We start from the raw sequence: 19,624 nt of genomic DNA, 5'->3' as shown, positions 1-19,624 counted from the left end.
TTTATGGTTGTTCAATTCATTGTTTCAGGATTTGTTTAATTATGACTACCTTTTTATTTAGGATACAATTTTCATTGTCTCCTTTCTTTCAGGTAATCCTTCTTCTTAAGCTACTTTGGATGTTTCATCACCGAGAAGCCGACTGGTTGTCTTCTTCAATCTCGTTTGTCTTTTACTTCGAATCTTCTGGAATCTACTGCATCTTTTTTCGCCTGATTTAAAAGAGGCTGATGGTTGCCATGTCTTGTGTCTTACTTTATCTCAGTGTTCTTATTGGAACCTTTGTATTGTGATGTGACTGGCTTGGATCTGCAATTAAAAGTCATTGCATAATGTGAGCCTCCGTGTCTTTAATGAAATCTAGATTCTCTAGGCATGTTAATAGGAGAATCGCAATTTTATGGTGATGTGTCCTGGCTTGACCCCGTATGCTTACTGTATAGCTATGTCGTCCTCAGTTCAACAGCTGCGCACCTAGGGGGGAGGGGTGGGAGGGTGGTCGGGATACAGTTTTCTATCAAAAGTATGTCAATGGTATTTTTGATATATTATTGCTTGCAGTAGTCCCCGGTGTTCGGGGCAATGCATCATATGTGTGTCCAGACAAATAAAATCTGTTTTCTAAAAAAAAAAAAACGGTACATTTAATTCTTCGTTTGAGTCCTGGCGGGTGGTTATTATGGCCATTAGACATCAATAGTTGTCATGCTCGTTTTCTCAATTCTACAGCTAGCTTTAAATCAAGCAGACCTGATCCCCGATATTTACAGTTAACATATTCTGGCACTAATACCAATTATTCAGTAGGAAAGTTATGTCAACAATGGTTGGAACATTTCACACTATCGGCAGTAAAATAACATCATTCTCTCTTATCCAAGGACATGAATTTATCAAATTTTCTTTTAGGTCCCAAATCCTCACATTCTAAATGATTTATATATGCTATCTATGATGACATTTGGAAATTATCCCAGATGGAAGCTGCTGGAAGTTTAAAACAAACTGACCAAAATAATTTGGATAAAGTGGTTGCTGTTGATAATATTTATACACTGTCATCTCGTATTTATACCTTGAACAATATTGTATCATCTGTTATGGATATTTTGCAAAGTGACATGTCAATGTTGTATTATAGGCAAAGTCAGCTTAGATCTATTATGCAATTTAGCTGGACATTTGAAACACTTAAAAATGGGCAGGTTCCATGGCATTATTTGATTTGCACCGATTTGTTTACACATTTTAATTTAACAATTGATGGCCATGAAAGTCGCGGCCTACACAATGTTATATTTTAAAAAATTCGAACAACTCCCCTTCACTATAGCTGAAAGACCTTCGGCAGTGTGGTTAATACACGGAATTATTTCACTGCCTATTTCGACATTTCAATTCACAGCTTGCATGAAACATTTTCCTGTAGGTAGATATGAACCCCTAGGTAGTAGTTACATACATGAAGTATGGTCACTCCCTTTTGCCTTTCGTTGTGAACATAGTGACAAGAAAGTCCATCACTGGTGAAGAATGCGACTCTACAGCCGGGCATTAACTTGTTGGTAAACACGTAAAAATTCATGGCGCATACAACAATTCGCCGCCCAATTTGGCTTGCTTTTTAAAAGGAGCCACAGTTCCAGCAATTCTCCCTTTCATTACGGTACTCTCTAACAGGAGTTATCTAATGCTTAGTGATCAACCTTGTTGCAGAATATGGGCTAGAGTCCCCTATATTGTGTCTGTTTCCCAGTTAGTCATTTGTTGGAACAACGTCCGGTTACCCCCTCCACATTGGGTATTTGATAGCTCACTGTGGCCTTCCATTCCGACTTTGAAGAAAAACTTTAAGAAGCTGAGAAGACTCAAAGCATTATTGTTTAAACAAGAGGTAGCTCTTACATCTGCCTGCCAGACCTTCAAATTGTAGGTGGCTAGAACTTCTAGTGAAATACAGTCATTGGTAAATACTAACCTTCCGCTGTATTTCAGGGAATTGGTGCATCAAATCTTTAACACCTCTAGTACAGTACTGCTCATTTTTTTAAGGTTTTAGGCTCCGGCCATTACCTCCCAGACCGTTTTGCTTCAGGAACTGGTTCCCAATTGGTCTTTGACATTCCAGCCCACCTGATTTACATGCATGCAGCCCATGTTCCACTGCATCTGGTGTTCCTTTAATTGGGCACTGGATATATGCCTGGCTTTGCAGACACCTGTCGCCTTGGACTGCTAACGAGTACCTTAGAGATCCATTTTCAGAACGGTCCCTTGGGCTTGTGACTTCGGCACAATGCGAGGTTTGAGCTTTTAACATACAAAAAGATTTGTGCGTCAGCACATGGATCAGAAGTAACAGGCTCTATTCACATGGACGCAGGTTGTCCGGTAATCGTCCCAGCATCATCTAAAACCGAAGAGCATATTTGTTCTTTGGAGCTCGTGACCTGGGCCATTGACCAATCATTATGCACAGAGTCAGATTCTTTGATGAAGTCTCTGGCCTATGAAATGGTGAGTAACATTATGGATTCCTCCGAAGCACATTAATTGGACTATATTAATAAATTGTCTTTTTTCTTCTACATCTCAGTTCCTTTTGTTTTTTATTCGTTCATATTTTTATAACAAATTGCTTTGAGTGTGTTCACCTATTGAGTACACTAGTAATACTTATTATTGTTCTAGTGCTATTGTCCTGAGCAAGGGGAGGGTGTCATGTGTTTCTTGCATGGCCCATTGTAGTTTTCCCTATGTGTAGCCTAATGGTACACATTGTAGTCTTTATTTACCTTTGTTCACGTTACTATATAAACAAGCTTGCTTTTGTTCCACATTGTACTTTCACATGGAACCTGCATATGTTTTCATATTCTGTTCTATTCCTGGGATTTAGTCTGAGCGCCACCACGAGGTCATAGAACAATGTCTCTTGTTACCACAAACAGCCACATGGAACTAGAGTTCTGAGACAAGAGCACTGAGTTTGCTGAGATGTACAGTAGTCATCTGTGTATGCTAAGGTACGGGGTCTGCAGATAATCCTAGAGATTTTCATATAATCATTTAGCTTTACTTGCAAGGGAGGGGGGTTAAGTTATACTTTCTTATAAAAATTATAGCACTTTTTATGGTATATGGATTATTGACCATGCCAACAGTATTTTTATTATGCATTTGTTTTCAAAATGTGGCACATATGGGCAAGTTACTTACCTTCAATAATGCCTTATCGGGTAGAGACATGATCTAGCTGCAGATTCCTTACCTTTGAACTTCCAGGCATCAGGCTTGATCCAGAAGATTTTTGATAGCAGTACCACTGTGTACAGGTGGGTGGCATCTCTCGACTCCACATGATAATGTAGGCGTCTTGTTGGTAGTCGTCATGACGTCCGCGTCGTCAATATAACCGCCACTCCAACGCGCTGCCGTCTGTACTTTTCCCGACTTCCCACGCCAGAAGCGCAGAGCCATGAAATGACTGACCGTGGTGTGTTGAAAAAAAGGCAACTAGGGTCTTTAGAGGAAAAAGCCCTCGACACTAGGACCAATCCGTAGTGCTGGGAGGATGGGTGAGTCGGTAAGGAATCTGTGGCTAGATCATGTCTCTACCATATAAGGCGTTACCAAAGGTAAGTAACTTGTCCATCTGATAGAGACATCTAGCCGCAGATTCCTTACCTTTGAACAGATACCCAAGAAATGCCATCCCCAGAGGAGGGATTGCGGAAAAGTTTAGACCAGGAAGTCCTGCAAGACAGAGCAACCAAACAGACCTTCACTGCAAACCTGAGAATCCAGGCAGTAGTGTCCGGTAAACATGTGCAGCGATGTCCACGCGGCCGCTTGGCAGATATCTGAAACGGGAACACCACGCTGGAGAGCAGTGGTGGCAACCTTTGCCCTGGTGGAATGGGCTCTAAGCCCTTCAGGAGGATCCTTCTTCACTAAAGAGTTACAGATTTCGATACAGAGGATAACCCAGCAGGATCTAGTCCTCTTTTGGACAGCATGCACTTTCTTTGCACCCACATACCCTATAAAGAGTTGGTCATCCACCCGGATATCTTTGGTTCGATCAAGGTAGAACGAGAACGCTCTTTTTGGGTCGAGGTAATGGAGATGCTCCTTTTCTTTGGAAGTGTGCAGAAGTGCACAGAAAGCGGGTAGAGTAACCGCCTGCCCATATGAAAGGGTGTTACCACCTTAGGTAGAAAAGATGCCCTTGTGCGGAGCACCACTTTATCTGGAAAGACCGTCAGGTAAGTAAGCTGTGAGGACAGTGTCTGCAGTTCACTCACCCTTCTGGCAGAGGTTATTGCCACTAAGAAGGCTGTTTTGATGGTGAGCAGTCGGGAACAAGTGAATTAGCCCCTTCAAGAATCTCTGCACCAGAGGGGATTCGAAAAGAGAAGGCTGATAAGGCAACCGAAGAAAAGATGAAAGAGCCGAAAGATAGTTCTTCAAGGTGCCAAAAGTAGAGCCCTGCTGGGCCAAGGAAAGTATGAACTGGAGGATAGCAGATAAAGATGCAGATAAAGGATCAATAGACCATTCTGCACAATATTTACAACATTTGGACCATCAGCAGGTGTATACAGACTTCGTGGGAGGATGCCTAGCTGCCAGAATAACCTCACAGACTTTGGGAGGCAAGTTGAAAGCTGTCAGCTGTTGCTGCTCTATCTCCATGCAAGGAGGCAGTGAGTGGACAGGTTCAGGTGGAGAACCCTCCCCTGCGAAAGGAGATTTTCCCGAAGGGGCAGCCTCATTAGAGGATTGATGCTTATTGCCAGAAGCTCAGGATACCAGATTCTATGTGCTCAGTCCGGAGCCAGAAGAATGACTTCTGCCTGGTCGCTCATGATCTTCTTGAGCACTCGTGGTAGGGGTGGAAAGGCGTACAGGATGCCAGAGCTCCACTCGTGATGAAAAGCAGCCTTGGAAATGCCAACGTGTAGAACTGATGACATTGTGCATTCTCTTTGGAGGCAGACAGATCTAACCAAGGCTCTCCCCCACGCTGAAAGAGTCCCTGCGCCGCCTCTGGATGGAGACGCCCCTCCTGATCCGCTAGGCACTTTCAGCTGAGTTTGTCAGCTCTGGCTTTCAGAGAACCGGCCAGATGGTGAACCACCAGGGTAATGCCATGCTGTTCCAGCCAAGTACAGAGACGCAAAGCCTCTTGACCCATGGTCCCCGACCCCTCCCCACCTTGCTTATTGCAGTACCATATGGCGGTCGTGTTGTCCGTGAACACCTGACAAGCCTCCCCATGATGGACAACAAGAAGGTTTTTAATGCCAGCTGGATCGCCGAAGCTCCAACAGGTTTATATGGAGCAGAGCCTCTGCCGGAGACCAAGGTCCTCTAATCTCCACCTCTCCCAGGAGGATGTCCATCCCAGAAGGGACGCATCCGTCACTACTGTGACATCTGGATTGGGAAGGAAGAGGTGTCTGTCTGTGACCCAATCCCAGTTTGACGGCCACCACTACAGATCTTTCGAAGTGCCCTCCAAGAGCTGGACAAGGTCGGTGAGATTTCCCCGATGCTGCTCCCATTGGAACTTCAGGTCTCATTGCAGAGCCTGCATGTGCCATTTGGCATGGTCCACAAGAAGGATGCAAGAGGCCAAGAGGTCCAACAGCCTCAGAGTCACGCTCACCGAAATCCAGGATAGAGACTGAAATATCGGTATCATAGTCCGAATATCCTGGACTCGTCCCTCGGGTGGATAAGCGCGAGACTACACCGCGTCCAGAACTGCTCGATGAAGGGGAGTGTCTGAGAGGGAGGGAGATAGTGAACCCCAGCGAATGCAAGAGGTTCGCCGTAGTATGGAGCTGGGAGACGACTTCTTGGGACGAGCCTGCCTTCAACAACCAGTTGTCGAGAAAGGGGAAGACTGGAAGCCATGATGTACGCAGATGAGCTGCGACCACGACCATCACCTTGGTGAACACCTGCAGGGGACTGGTGAGGCCAAAGGGGAGCACAGCAAACTGAAAGTGCTCCTGGCCCACTGTAAACCGCAGGTAGCGACGATGGGCCGGCAGGACTGGAATGTGGAAAAAGGCATCCTGCAAGTCCAACGGAAGCTTGGGAGAGTAGAGCCCAGTCATTCTCCGGGACCCTAGGCAGCACCTGCGCAACAATATCCCATATAGAATGGGAGTAATGGCCCTAAGGCATGAAGTGTTCACCAACCACAATGCAAGCCAAAGATCTCCAGCCGTTTGGATTCCCTGTTTGAAGGGGTGGAAGGGACGCGCTGCGGTAAGTGGAAGCCTGACCACCAAGATTTGGGGGGTGGGCAGTGAGGAAAACTGGGTTGCCTGGAGCAGGACGATGGTGGCGGGCACACCTTCTATTCACAGGAGATGAGGAGACACCAGGCTGCAGGACCTCCATCAATACATTAGTCTTGACTGCTACTGTAGGAAGCTGCAGGTCCAGGACTTCCGCAGCCCTATGCACCACCATAGCAAACGTTCCCTCCTCCGTAGCCAGGTTAGGGGGAGAAAGCCATGTCCTGGGGCTGCGGGATTTCTAAGGGATCCGGCTCCCCCTTCCACTCGTCTCCTCCTCCATAGGCAGGTTAGGGGGAGACAGCCATGTCCTGGGGCTGCGGGATTTCTAAGGGATCTAGCTCCCCCTTCCACTCCTCTTCATCCAACCCTAAACCTTCAGAAAGCGGCTGGTTAGACAGTATGAAGCCATACGGCTCCATTGGCGCTGGCTTCGGTGGATACCAGACCGGCTCTATATCGTCTTGGATGAGGAAGGCCGCTGTGGAGGTGCGACCGGTGCTGGTCTGGAGCCGGGAACGGGTCAGACAGGAGGCCATGGCCGGAGCCGAAGGCGTGGAACCCATAGGACCTCCTTCACCTGGGCCTGTGGGGCCCGAAGGCGCACCACCAGGATCAAGTCGCCCAAACACGGCACACATGGCGTTGTAAAATTCCTTAAGTTGGGCAGGGGTCGCTCCTGTTCCTGGAAAGGGAGGGAGACGTGGAGTCGACCAGGTGGCCCCTCCGCAGAACAGGCCTAGAACACCGAGGCTCCTCCGTCTCACCACGTAGTGGACAGGGCGAAGTCGAATCTCGCTTCGACTTCTTGTGCTTCTTATGGTGCCTCTTACCAGACTACTTCGACGGAGAGGACTTAGAGCCCCCACAGCAATGTTTGGACCTTCCTCTCATATGCAAGAAAAGATAGGTACGGAGGAATTAATATATCATTTTATCATAGGGAACATTCAATTACCCTATTATCAGTCTACAGTCCTACAAAAATATATCGACCAAATTACTTTAAGACACACATACGCAATGGGGCCGATCTTTGAACAAAAACCTAATAACAATCAAAAGCACAAAGATACATGTAAAATATATACAATAAACAATTATAAACAACTCTACGTTGCTAATACCCGAAAATATTTATATAACTAGTGTTCACACACTTATTCTGGCTGATCCACTCAGAGGTAGTCAAGATGTGCACATAGGCAAAGGCACCTCTTTTCCCTTGGCTCTATAGTGCCACAAATAGTTATTAATCACTTATTTTTATAGAGACAGAAATTGTTGACGCGGACGCGTTTCAGCCTTTGAATTCTTATTGGCCTCCTCAGGACAAGGGCAATGGAACAATGATATTGATATCCTGTCTTGGTCGCGAACACCACACCCCTGGATCTTAGCGCCTAAGATTGCGCCTCAACCCGGGTTACAAACACCTCTCTCACTGGTGAGAACTAATCTTAACTGAATCCTTTGTTTTTCGTTTCGGGACGTCGCCTATAGGTCAGCCGTTAGGTGTCACAACGATTACTCTCCCGGTCCTCCATTAAAACTTTCAGCGTGCGCCAACGGATCCGACAGGAGTCCGTGGCCGGAGCCGAAGGCGTGGAACCCACAGAATCTCCTTCACCTGGGCCTGTGGGGCCTGAAGGCACGCCGGCAGGATCAGGCTGCCCAAACACGGCACACATGGCGTTGTAAAATTCCTTACGTTGGGCAGGGGTCGCTCCTGTTCCCGGAAAGGGAGGGAGACGTGGAGTCGACCAGGTGCCCACTCCGCAGAACGGGGACTAGAACACCGAAGTCGAAGCTGGCTTCGACTTCTTTAGCAGAGAGGACGGAGAGGACTTAGAGCCCCCACAGCAATGCTTGGACCTTCTTCTCGGCCAAGACCGGGAGCAAGATCGAGGAGCCGACCTCGACAGTGCGTACCAGGCAGCGAGCAGCTTCATGGACCACTCCCTCAAAGCCTTTGGCGCCATGGCCCAGCAATCAGAGCACGACTTTGTGCGGTGGTCGCACTCCAGGCACCAGAGGCGGGGGTTCGTTACAGTCTTGGCGCGGTGACAGGCGCCGAATGGCTTGAGCCCCAAAGTCTTCCTACTAGACATCCTAACACACCAAAAGAAGTCGAAAAAAGGTCGAAAAAACTGTCAAAAAGTGACAGGGGGTAGCTCTCTTCAAAAGATTGGCGCTGGCTGGTGCAGAAAGAAAAGAACTGACCTCAGCGCGCCAGAGTGGCGGTTATATAGACGACCCGGATGTCACGACAAACGAGACTCCTACAATGTCACGCGATGTTGACCGACGCCACCTACCGGCACGCAGGGGTACTGCTACCAGAATTCTTCTGGATCCAGCCTGATGCCTGGAATTTCAAAGGTAAGGAATCTGCGGCTAGTTTTCTCTATCAGAAACTGAATTTCAGAGCGCGACAGTTTGAATAAATATTCTAAACTCTTTTTGTGTCTCTTTGGTATTTTACTGTGGACCATTACGAGTGAGAGAGCAAAAGGGTGTGTCTTGTTACTGCGATCCCTGAGAGGGTTGAGAGTGTAGTGTTCTGGGGGGCCAATTCACTTATTTCTCTTGTACGGTTAGGAGGACAAGCGAGGCACTATTGCTAGTCGGACTCTGGCTCATGGATACTGAGGTGGTATGATGACTCAGTCCCTACATGCTGATGTTCGATGGTCCCAAGCATAGTTCTGCTCCAGAGTAGAATCCCGGCAACAAAAGCAGGGGAACAAGGATTTAGTGTCCTATCTCAGTACCTTTCATAGGTTGGTTGCTGAGACAGAGTGGCCAGAAGCAAATCCAGCCGCACTGTTCCATCAAGGGTTGAGGGTTGAACTAAAGGATGTGCTGGCACAGATCGATCCCTAACCCAAAACCTGTGTTGACTTAATAAAACTCACTCTACGATTGGCTCACCGGCTCAGTGAACAGAGGTGATTAAAGGACTACAGAACGACCCCCACCTATATTTGAGAAACAGAGAGCGAATGCAGGGCTAATTCACAATCCGAGTCATGGGAAATTGGCACTGTTAGCGTTTCCTAACCTAAAGAAGAAAGGCAACAAAGATGCAAGAATGGTCTTTGTCTCTATTGTGGGTGTAAAGATCATTTTGTCAAAGACTGCTTACTCAAACCTAAGAACATGCCAGCAGCCACCAAAGTGGTTGTGGCTACCATGTATAAGAATACAGAAGACTAGTTAGCTCAAGATTAACACAAGGGGAATCTTTGAGCAAAGTAGATATCCTTTCCTTGAGTGGTGAAGGCTCTTCACATAGAGAACACTTTTACTTGCCTGTGCAAATATTTTTAAAAGACTATGACATTCAGTAAGCGCCATGTTGGATTCTGAGGCAACCTGGGATTTTGTTGATAAAACATTGGCAAAAAACCTTCAGATCCAATTTCTTGAAAAAGTAGTACCAGAAGCAGTGATGGCAGTGGATGATAGAGGCCTGCCATCTGGTCCTATACGCTTCCACAAGGAAGAAATAGAAATTCTTATTGATATTTTCTGTAGAAAATTCCTACAGTTCAGTATCATTAGAGCACCACAATGTGGTGTAATCCTAGGACTTCCGTGGTTACGAAAACACAAGCCCAGAATTAGCGGAGTAAACTAAAACCCTTGGCTTTAAATCAGATGTTTGTGAAGAACACTGCTTGATCACAGATACAAACCCAGCGGGAGCTTTGGCTGTAGGGCATGTGATTGCCACAGTTGCAGAGAAAGACATCAAAGTACCAGAACAGTACAAGAAAACCTGGATATATTTAGTGAACAACAGGCAGAGATCGTACCTCTGCATCGATCTTATAACTGCCAAATATACCTGGTACCATGAGCAGTGTTCCCTTGCGGATGAATCTACGCTTCATCAGAACAAGAGAATGTTAATCTTAGATAATGTATGGACAAATATCTGGCAATTTGGTTCTTCTGCCCTTTAAGTCCCCTGCTGCCTCACCATTATTTTTCCTCCCTAGGGCACACAGCGTACTAAGAACTTGCATAGACTATCGCGCCCTGAACAATATAACAGCAAAGAGCCATTACCCCTACCATTAATCCCTGTTGTTTTGGATCAAGTCAAAAAAGATATGATCTGTACTAAATTGGACCTGAAGGGGAATACTATCTGGTTGACATGAGACAGGGTGACAAATGGAAGCTGGCCTTCCAAACATGGTATGGTCTATTCAAATATACTATCAAGACATCTGGTTTATGCAACACTTCAGCAGCGTTTCAATTTTTTTGAATGATATACAGAGAAAGTTTTTGGATAGCTCCGTAATAGTCTACATGAATTATATTCTGATTTATTCCCAGTGTTGCAATTCATTACTGTCTTTTTGGCACTTCAAAAGAATCACTTGTTTTACAAACTCAGCAAGTACGAATTTCATGTCATCTGAGTGGAATTCCTAGGGGTGATGCCATCACCGGAGGGACTGGAAATGGCTGGGGGCAAGGTCCGAGCAGTAAAAGAGTGGCCCACTCGAAGAATGTACACAACGTACAATGTTTCATAGGATTTGCGAATTTTTGTAGCAGATTTATCCATCATTTTTCAAAAGTGATCCCACCCATCACGAAGGAAAAACACCTCGTTCCAGTGCACCGAAGAAGTACAGCATGCCTTTTGCCAACTAAAAAATGCATTCACTACAGCTCCTATCTTGGCACATCCAGACCCAGAAAGACTATACACCGTAGAAGCAGAGGCTTTGGATGTAGCGATTGGAGCGGTCTTATCACAAAGACACGGAAGTACTGGGCAAATACAGCCAGAAGTGCACAACACAATCATGGAAAAAAAGAGATACCTTCCACAAATGGAGGCATTTGTGTTGGGGACCAAACATGTGATCACAGTGTATTTTGACCACTGTAATTTACAGTTAATGAAGTCTGCCAGATTGTGATCGCCAAGGCAGTTGCATTGGATTATATTATTTGCAGAGTTTAACTTCATTGTAACCTATCGACCAGGGATCAAAAACAGAAACACGGATGCCTTAACTGGGCAAGACTCCACCCCTGTCCAAGAGAACCAAAAGACTCAAGCAAACATTGACCCTCAAAGGGTGATTTGTGTCCTATAATCAAAGGAGTTTTAGACACAGGTATCACAAGTAATACAACAACCAACCTGGAAACAATGGTTAGGAAAAGAAACAGAATGGAAACTAAAACAAGGTCTGCCTCAGAAGGGAGCTCAGTTGTTAATACCTGCTGAAGATTTAGGAAAGCAAGTTCTCCAATGGTGCTATAACGTGCCCAGCACAGGACATAATGGCTTCAACAAAACTGTGGAAAGGGTGTTAAACCAGTTCGGGTGGCCCTCAGTACAGCAAGATGTTAACGTTTCAACGCACCAATGTGAAGCATGCGCATAAGCAAAGACTGATCAAATGAAACCATAAAGCCAACATATTCCAGAGAAAACCAAGGGAAATATATCATTGGATTTTGTGGTAGGACTCCCAAAGGATAAAGGTTGCACTGTCATACTAGTGGTGGTTGAAGTCTGGCTATATTAGGTCATTTCATAGCTTGGGCACAACTACCTACATCTGGACAATGAGCTCATCTATTACTCGCACACTTAGTATCATTACATGGACTTCCAGGGGTTATTGTGTCAGATAGAGGAACACAATTCACTGCAAGGTAATTGGAAGGTGTTCAACTCTACAAATCTCTTCTGCCACTTCCATAAGCTTCTATCCACAAACCAATGGTCAGACAAAATGTCTGAACCAAACACTAAAACAATATCTATGTTGCTATGTGGATGAAACTGCGGACTCATGGGCAGACCTACATTGGCTTATGGAACTGGTGTACAATAGCGGCAAACAGTTCCACTAAGATGGCTGCTTACTATAGTACGTACGGATTCATCCACGGTTTATACCTTTGATTCATCCCAAGGTCAACCTTAATTTGCCTGAAGTACAAGACAGAGTTACACATATACAGGAAACTTTGAAAACAACCCCCCCCCCCCCAAAAAAGTGAAAAAGACACCGTCACCCATCTGGATAGATAACAAACCAAATTGCGAGGTCAAGGCTGTCCTTGGCTCCAAAAAAAGAGAATTAAGTTTATGGTATTTTTTGGCATAGAAAGGGTATGGGCCCGAAGAGAACTCGAGGGAACCCCCATCTATGGTCCACACACCATGCTTGGTAAAAGCATTTCATACTTGTTTTCCATATAAGCCAAAACTTCATCGGCTTCCTCCGGAGGAAGGATGTACTTTTACATTTGACCCACGAGTAAGGGTCTCTAGACCTGTTAACGTTGACCGAACAATGCAGGCGCCACTGTTTGCCAGATATCAGGGTACACATGGAGGAACTAAGTTTAATACTTATGGTGCCACTAAATACAGCAAAGTAAGAGAAAGGTTGGCAGCATGGTGGTGCAAGGTAAAATAAAGAACTGTAGGATTGATCAGGTTTTGGTCCAAGCGCGTTAATAATAGGAAACAAAATGGTTACTTACCAGTAGGAGTAGTTTTGCAGCTTGAAGAGTTTTCTGGATTCGCATGCTGTGCATTATTCCGCCATCTAGTGGTTGGGTCCAGAATGGTCTTTTTTTTCTTGTATTGGTCACTGTCGACCAACCATTTGGTGACAGGTACGTCCCCTGTGTAACGTCAGACGGTATCCTGGAGGTCGACGTGCGTGGTGGCCATCTTAGGATTCTTTTTTCTGTTTTATGTTCTTTAATCCTTGAGATGTTCCTTTTTCTGAGTTACTAATGTTGCACTTTGCTTCCCCACCTGTTTGTGTTCCTTCTAGGGGAAGGCCGGGCGGATCACATGTGAATCCAGAAAACTCTTCAAGCTGCAAAACTACTTCTACTGGTAAGTAACCATTTCGTTTTGCAGAGTGAATCTTTTTCTGGATTCACATACTGTGCATCAGATTATGTAGCGGTTTCTCCCATGTTGGAAGGCTGTAGTGGAAGGAAGGCTTAGCAAACAGGTGTTGAAGCACCCTTTGTCTAATTTGAGCTTCCTTATTCATCTGTATATCCACACAATAATGCTTTGTACAGGTGTGTGGTGATGCCCATGTTGCTGCTGCGCAGATGGAAGCAATGGGTACATTGGCCATAAAAGCTAGCGTTGCTCCTTTCTTACTAGTGGAGTGAGCTGTTGGTTGTATTGTTAGGTTTTTTTGGCATTGGTATAGCATAATTGTATAGCTTGTACTATCCATCTTGCAATAGTTGCTTTTGTGACAGCTGATCCTGTGTTGGTATGTGAATAAGCAACAAACTGCTTTGCTTTCCTGATTTGTTCTGTCTTCTGCATATAGTACAGTAGTGCTCTCCTGACATCCAGTGTATGGAGCCTTTTTTCTGCTTTAGTTTTAGGATTTTTGAAGAAAACGGGTAAGATGATGTTTTGATTTAAGTGATATTTAGTTACCACCTTTGGTCAAAACTGCTCGTTAGTCTTTAAGATTACCTTATCCTTGTGGATTTGCAAGTAGGGTTCTTGTATAGTTAATGCTTGTAGTTCACTTACTCTCCGTAGTGATGTTATAGCAATGCGAAAGGCAGCTGTGAGAGTAATATGTTTGAGGTCAACTGTATGCATGGGCTCAAACGGTTTAGTCATTAGTTGAGACAGCAGTGTATTTAAACCCCATGTTGGTGCAGGAGCAGTTCTTGGTGGAGCTATTCTTTTTGCTCCTTCTAAAAACCTTTTTATGACTGGTCTTGTAAAAAAATCGTTTGCATGTTTTTCCTCTTGTGTATGCCACTATGGCAGCAAGGAGCACTTTTAGGCTGGAAAAATTGATGTTGCAGTCTAGGAGGTAGGTAAGATAGTGATTACTGTTTCCTGTGTATTTATTGAATTAGTATTGTTGTTAGCGGTGTACCATGTGGTATATCACTTCCATTTTGCTGTATAGCATTTTCTTGTTGACTGTTTTCTTGCTTCTTTTAGAATTTACATGGTTCTGGACAGCAGGTTAAGGTGTCCAAATTCTATGTATTCAGGCGCCAGGCCGCTAGTTGTAGCGTCGCTGGTTCAGGGTGAAAGATTTGGCCCTGATGCATTGTCAGCAGGTCTTTTTCTGCCTTGATCCTGATCATTTCTCGCATGGAGAGTTCTAGGAGAGTTGAGTACCATGTTAGTCTTGGCCATCGAGGGGCTATGAGAATCATATGTGTTTCTGGTTCTTTTGCTTTGTGTAGTACTAGTTACATCAGGGGAACTGGTGGAAAGTCGTAGACAAATGTCTCAGACCAATTGAGTGAAAGTGCATTTCCCTTTTACAGGTGGTATGGAAACCTGGATGCAAGAGGTCCAACACTGGTCTTCCCCAGATGTTGAATAGGTATTGTACTGTTGTTGCTTTAGCTCACATTCATGTGAGCAACTGTTTTGTCTGCTTAGCTCATCTGCTGTGATGTTGTCTACCACTGGTAGATGTACTGCCTACAGATTGATTTGTTGTGGTATCGCCCATTGCCAGATTTCCTGTGCATGTTTGCTCAGGGGTAACAACTTTGTTCCACCCCGTTTGTTCAGGTAGAACATTGTAGTTGTGTTGTCTGTTTGTATGAGAATGGTTTTCCCCTGAACCCGTTTCTGGAATGCTTTGAGTGCCAGTAGACTCATTTTAATTTGTAAGAAATTGATGTGCTCTGTGGAGTCTTGTTCGCTCCACTGACCATACACCTTTAGCTGGTTGAGATGTGCTCCCCAACCGTTGAGGGATGCATCCGTGATGATTGTCACAGATGGAGTTGTGTTCCTGAAAGGTCTCCCCAGTGCTATACTGTTGGATGCCCACCATCATGCGCACCTTTTGTGTAACAACCACTAGATCTTCCCAACTCCCTATGGCTTGTGACCAGCTGTTGGTGAGCCATTCCTGGAATGGACGCATGTGCAGGCGAGCGTGAGGGAGGAGTGGGATACATGATGCCGTCATGCCCATTAGTTTCATTACCTTCCTCACTCTCAGAGACTGTCCCCTTTGATAGGGGGCTGTTTAGTTGTGGATATCTTGTATCCTGTTCTGTGTGGGATAAGCCTTTGCGTCTTTTGTATTCAGTCTTGCTCCGAGGAAGGTCTTTTCTTTTTCTGTGGTTGTTCACAATTTTTTGGGGTTTATTGAGAAACCCAGGCATTGTAGCGTTTTTTGAACAGGATAGTGGCATATTTGTTTTGTGCGTACCCTTATTAGCAATCATCCAGGTAGGGGTATACGTGGATTTTATCTTTTCTTAGGTGTGCCACCACTGCGGCCAAACACTTTGTGAACACCCGTGGAGCTGATTTAATCCAAACGGGAGTACCTTGAATTGCTAGTGTGTTCCATTGTGTAGGAATCTTAGGTACTTTCTGTGTCTTTTCTTCATTGGGATATGTAAATAGGCGTCCTTGAGGTCTATTGTTGCTAGGAAATCCCCATTTTGGATTTTGTGGGATTATTTCTTGAAGGGTACACATTGTGAAGTGTGTCAGTATAAACTTGTTTATGAATTGTAAGTCCATAATTGGCCTTAGGGGTAGATCTTGTTTTGGTACAAGGAAGTATGGTGAGTAGTGTTCCTGTGTAAATCAAAAAAATGATGGACGGAATGTTGAACATTGTCAAACATTCATCCCCAGTCACAGATCTGGGTTTAATCCATCGTTATTTTGCTCACCACGCCACCCCAGTTCAGACATAGCCATATGCAAATCAGCCTTGACCTTGTGCCTCATGGGAACAGTCCAGACCGAACTGCCAAGCCATGTCTTCCCTGGACCGGAATCAAGCATCCCAGGACCGGTTTATGGCTTTCAGCTCTCATCAGCCAGGATAGCTTGACTCCAGTGGCGTAGTGAGCATGAGACCCACGTCTGGGCTTACCCTTCCCACATAGGGTGAAAATGCAACACAAAAAGATGAAGGACAGAATGTTGAACATTGTCAAATATTCAACTTTGCCACTGGATTCAAGCTAGCCTGGCTGATGACGCCTGATTAGCCAGAAACCGGTCCCAGGATGCTTGTTTCCGGTCCAGGGAAGACATGGCTTCATCCCCTTTGGTATTGCTTTGTTTGCCCTAAGTTGGCAGGGTATGCCCAGACGTGGGTCCCTTGCTCACTTTGCCACTGGATTCATGCTAGCCTGGCTGATGACGGCTGATTAACCAGAAACCGGTCCCAGGATGCTTCTTTCCGGCCCAGGGAAGACATGGCTTGGCAGTTCGGGCTGGACTGTTCCCATGAGGCACAGGGTCAGACTGATTTGCATATGGCCATGTCTGAACTGGGGTGGCGGAGTGAGCTAAAGAACGATGATGGATTAAACCCAGATCAGTTGACTGGGGGTGAGTGCTTGCTTTGTTCAACACTCCGTCCATCATCCCCTTTGGTATTGTTTTAGTGTTCCTGTGTGCCATTCTTGTTTTGGTACTATTTCTAATACCTGTTTTAGATACAGTTCTTTGATCTCTGTGTTTAGCAGTGTTTTTTCTGATTTGGTAATTTTCTTGTTTTTGGTGGATTTGCAGGTGGCGTTTTTGTTAGCTCTATGCAATATCCGTGTTGTACCAAAATTGATATCCATTTGTCCGTTGTGATCCTTCCCCATTGGCTGTGGAAAAAGGATATTCTTACTCCCACTGGTGTTTTGAGTGGGTCCTGTTTAGGTCTCGCCTAAGCAGCTCGCATGCGCTGCATAAGCAAAAAGACCTTTAGCAATCGCTTTGGCTTTTCAGCCAAAAACGTGCACACGTTCCATTGCCTTCAATGCAACGCGTGCACGTGTGGCGATTCACTTGCAGGAGCGTGCGGCGCCATATGGTAGCAATTATCGCTCCTGGCGCTGCTCGCTCTCGCAAGTGAAACACTTCCACTTTTTTATCCAACACTCGCCCCCTTCTCTCGCCCCTCCCCCTGCTGCTTCCTTTTAGCGCGAGGAACGCGCTTGTTTACTTTATGTGTTGGCACATACACAGATAAATGCTCAAAGCTGGCTTCTGTGACAATACTTGAAAGATATTCAGACACTTCTCAGCTCACCACAGGAGGATGGCTCCGCTTCTTCCCTATTTCATGCTCCATGGCCTATTTGTTAGCTCATCAGCACAAAGAGCAGCAAGGGGTCTGCGGTTACTATGCTGAATGATGTGTTAATCATTGATCATAGTTCAAATTCTTTACTAAATTTATTGAAACTTGCTTCATATTCATTCACATCAGCGATTCCTTGGCTAATGGAAAACTACAAGTTTCACAAGAAAAAGAGTGAACCACGCTAGAATGTCCCTTTCCCTCCTGATCCAGGACACATCTTGCTAGGGGCAGACACGTGGTTTCGCGATTTTGACGCTGTGAAAATTAGCACAATTCAGTTGGGTATTGGCCATGCCATCAGGAGCAGGGCTGTGGAAAAGGTCTTGGAATGGAAATAATTTGCGCCCATTTTTTAGAAGTTGTGAATTCAGTGATTTATTAGGGACTAGAGTGGCAATACTCTGATGGGAATACTTTGAAGTTGTTAAGTAAAAACACAATTGTATGCCAAACGGTAATTGGTTTACCTGAATGGCGCCAGTATGTGGTTTGAAGGCGAGACATACCGATAATGGAGAAAGAAAAGATGTGATTCGTGAAGGCTATTATTTACTCGCGATTGAGGAGCATGAGCCCTGCGAGGACTTTCTAATTTTCCTCCCACAACTAAACCCCAAATTTGTTTGGAATAACGAGAATATTTGTTCGTTAATGTTTGATCAAGATTGTGAGGCATAGTCGTAGGTTGCCATTGGAGTAGTGATAGGAGTTTCTTATCACCCAGTCCTGAGGAGGCCAGATTGGTTGGAAGGCCGAAAAGCGACCACGTCAACACTTTCATTTCGGAGGAGTTTTTTATGTTATTTTGTTTTGGAATTTGTATCCATGTGACACGATCCCATTGTAGGTTCTGTATAATTTTCCTTTAGAACCACTTGTGTCTGACTACCTCCAAGTGTATCTTCTAGATTGAATAGGAGGACACTGAAACAGTATTTTTTGTTCGGTGAAAAAGACAATCCTTGTATATTGTTCTGTGTATAAACTGTGGTGTGTTTTTTGTATCTATATTGTTGTACATAATTGTGTGTATAATTGTGTAAAAAAAATGTGATAAAGAAAAACAAAGTACTTACGGAAAAATAACCGGTTGGTGATTATAGTAAATAAAAATTGTTATCACGTCCTCGATGTTTAGTGATGGTTTTGTGAAATAAACAGTAGTAACAGTGGACTAAGGCCACCTAAATAGGAGAATCAACAGTCCCCTATTTGTTAAATATTTTGTTATTTGTTCCTCCTTTTTCCAAAATCCCCTTTTTGCGCATTGTATTATTTTCTGTCGCTGGAAATTCACATCTGTGAAAGATAATTTTTTTCGCCGTAAAACTTCGGTCTAGGCTGCAACAAGCAAAAGCACCTTCTTGTGGCAAGTCCCTGATAATGTCACTTAACTGGACCTATCACTAGGACAGTTTAGGTTGAAGCTTGGATAGAGTTCTATGTGTCCATTGGTCTCTATTTTTCCTCTCTGAGTATTTGCCACTGTGCAAGCAGTAGAACAAGTTAGCACGCATTTTCCTTATTCACAAATATTACGCATTTTTATGTAGAGCCACTTTACCAGAAGGTGTCAGAGCGCTTTACAGGAGAACTAGTTACATGACATAAGGACATCTTGGACTGATCGAGAGAATTCACTCACTGTGTCGCGTGCCTTTTATAAATGATTAATATTTGTGGTAAGTAGCCTTATCGATAGTGAGGATTGATTTCCCCATGCGCATTCCTCATCGATGCTACAAGGCACTTCTTGCACCATTTGACGCCGCAGAGGCATAGCCCAACGCCATCACCGTGCCTTCCATTATAAAGAGCTGCTCCCTTGAGCACAGTCAATATAGTAATTCCTCAGCTGCCGCCTGGGCCCCATTACGGCACGGACGCGGAGTGACATGTTAATCTAGAAGCTCCCCGCTAGCCGGACGTCTGTCTCCACCCCGGGCCCTCCTAGCCTGCCGACTGGCATATTTCGCAGGGAGGTTGCATTACAATGTGTCCTTTTGTGGCACGGCATCTGGGGCAGGGCGGCAGAACCCATGCGCCCCTCTCGAGCGGCGCCGGCCTGCTTCCAGTTGACCTGTCGCTTTTTTTTTCTCCACACGCTTTTTGATTTGTCCGTCACCTGATCAGTCAGCAATAAATATTTTCATGGAAGGTGTACCTTAATTACTTTCC

The 19,624-nt window shown here is 45.0% G+C and overlaps 1 protein-coding gene and 1 long non-coding RNA gene across 8 annotated transcripts in view; one reads left to right on the top strand and one right to left on the bottom strand.

Annotated features, from left to right (window-relative positions):
- The window catches only part of LOC144790993 (uncharacterized), a 245,578-nt gene extending 245,335 nt beyond the window's left edge, over positions 1 to 243 (top strand). Inside the window, exon 3 of the long non-coding RNA XR_013602267.1 lies at positions 93 to 243. This is a non-coding gene — a long non-coding RNA (uncharacterized LOC144790993). The remainder of the gene's footprint in view (positions 1 to 92) is intronic.
- AMMECR1L (AMMECR1 like) overlaps positions 1 to 19,624 on the bottom strand; it is an 883,688-nt gene that overhangs the window by 684,242 nt on the left and 179,822 nt on the right. The window lies entirely within an intron of this gene.

Source organism: Lissotriton helveticus, chromosome 11, assembly GCF_964261635.1.
Source record: "Lissotriton helveticus chromosome 11, aLisHel1.1, whole genome shotgun sequence".
NCBI classification, from domain to species: domain Eukaryota; kingdom Metazoa; phylum Chordata; class Amphibia; order Caudata; family Salamandridae; genus Lissotriton; species Lissotriton helveticus.
Note: the sequence above shows the minus strand (reverse complement) of the source record. Positions and strands in the feature narration are given on the sequence as shown.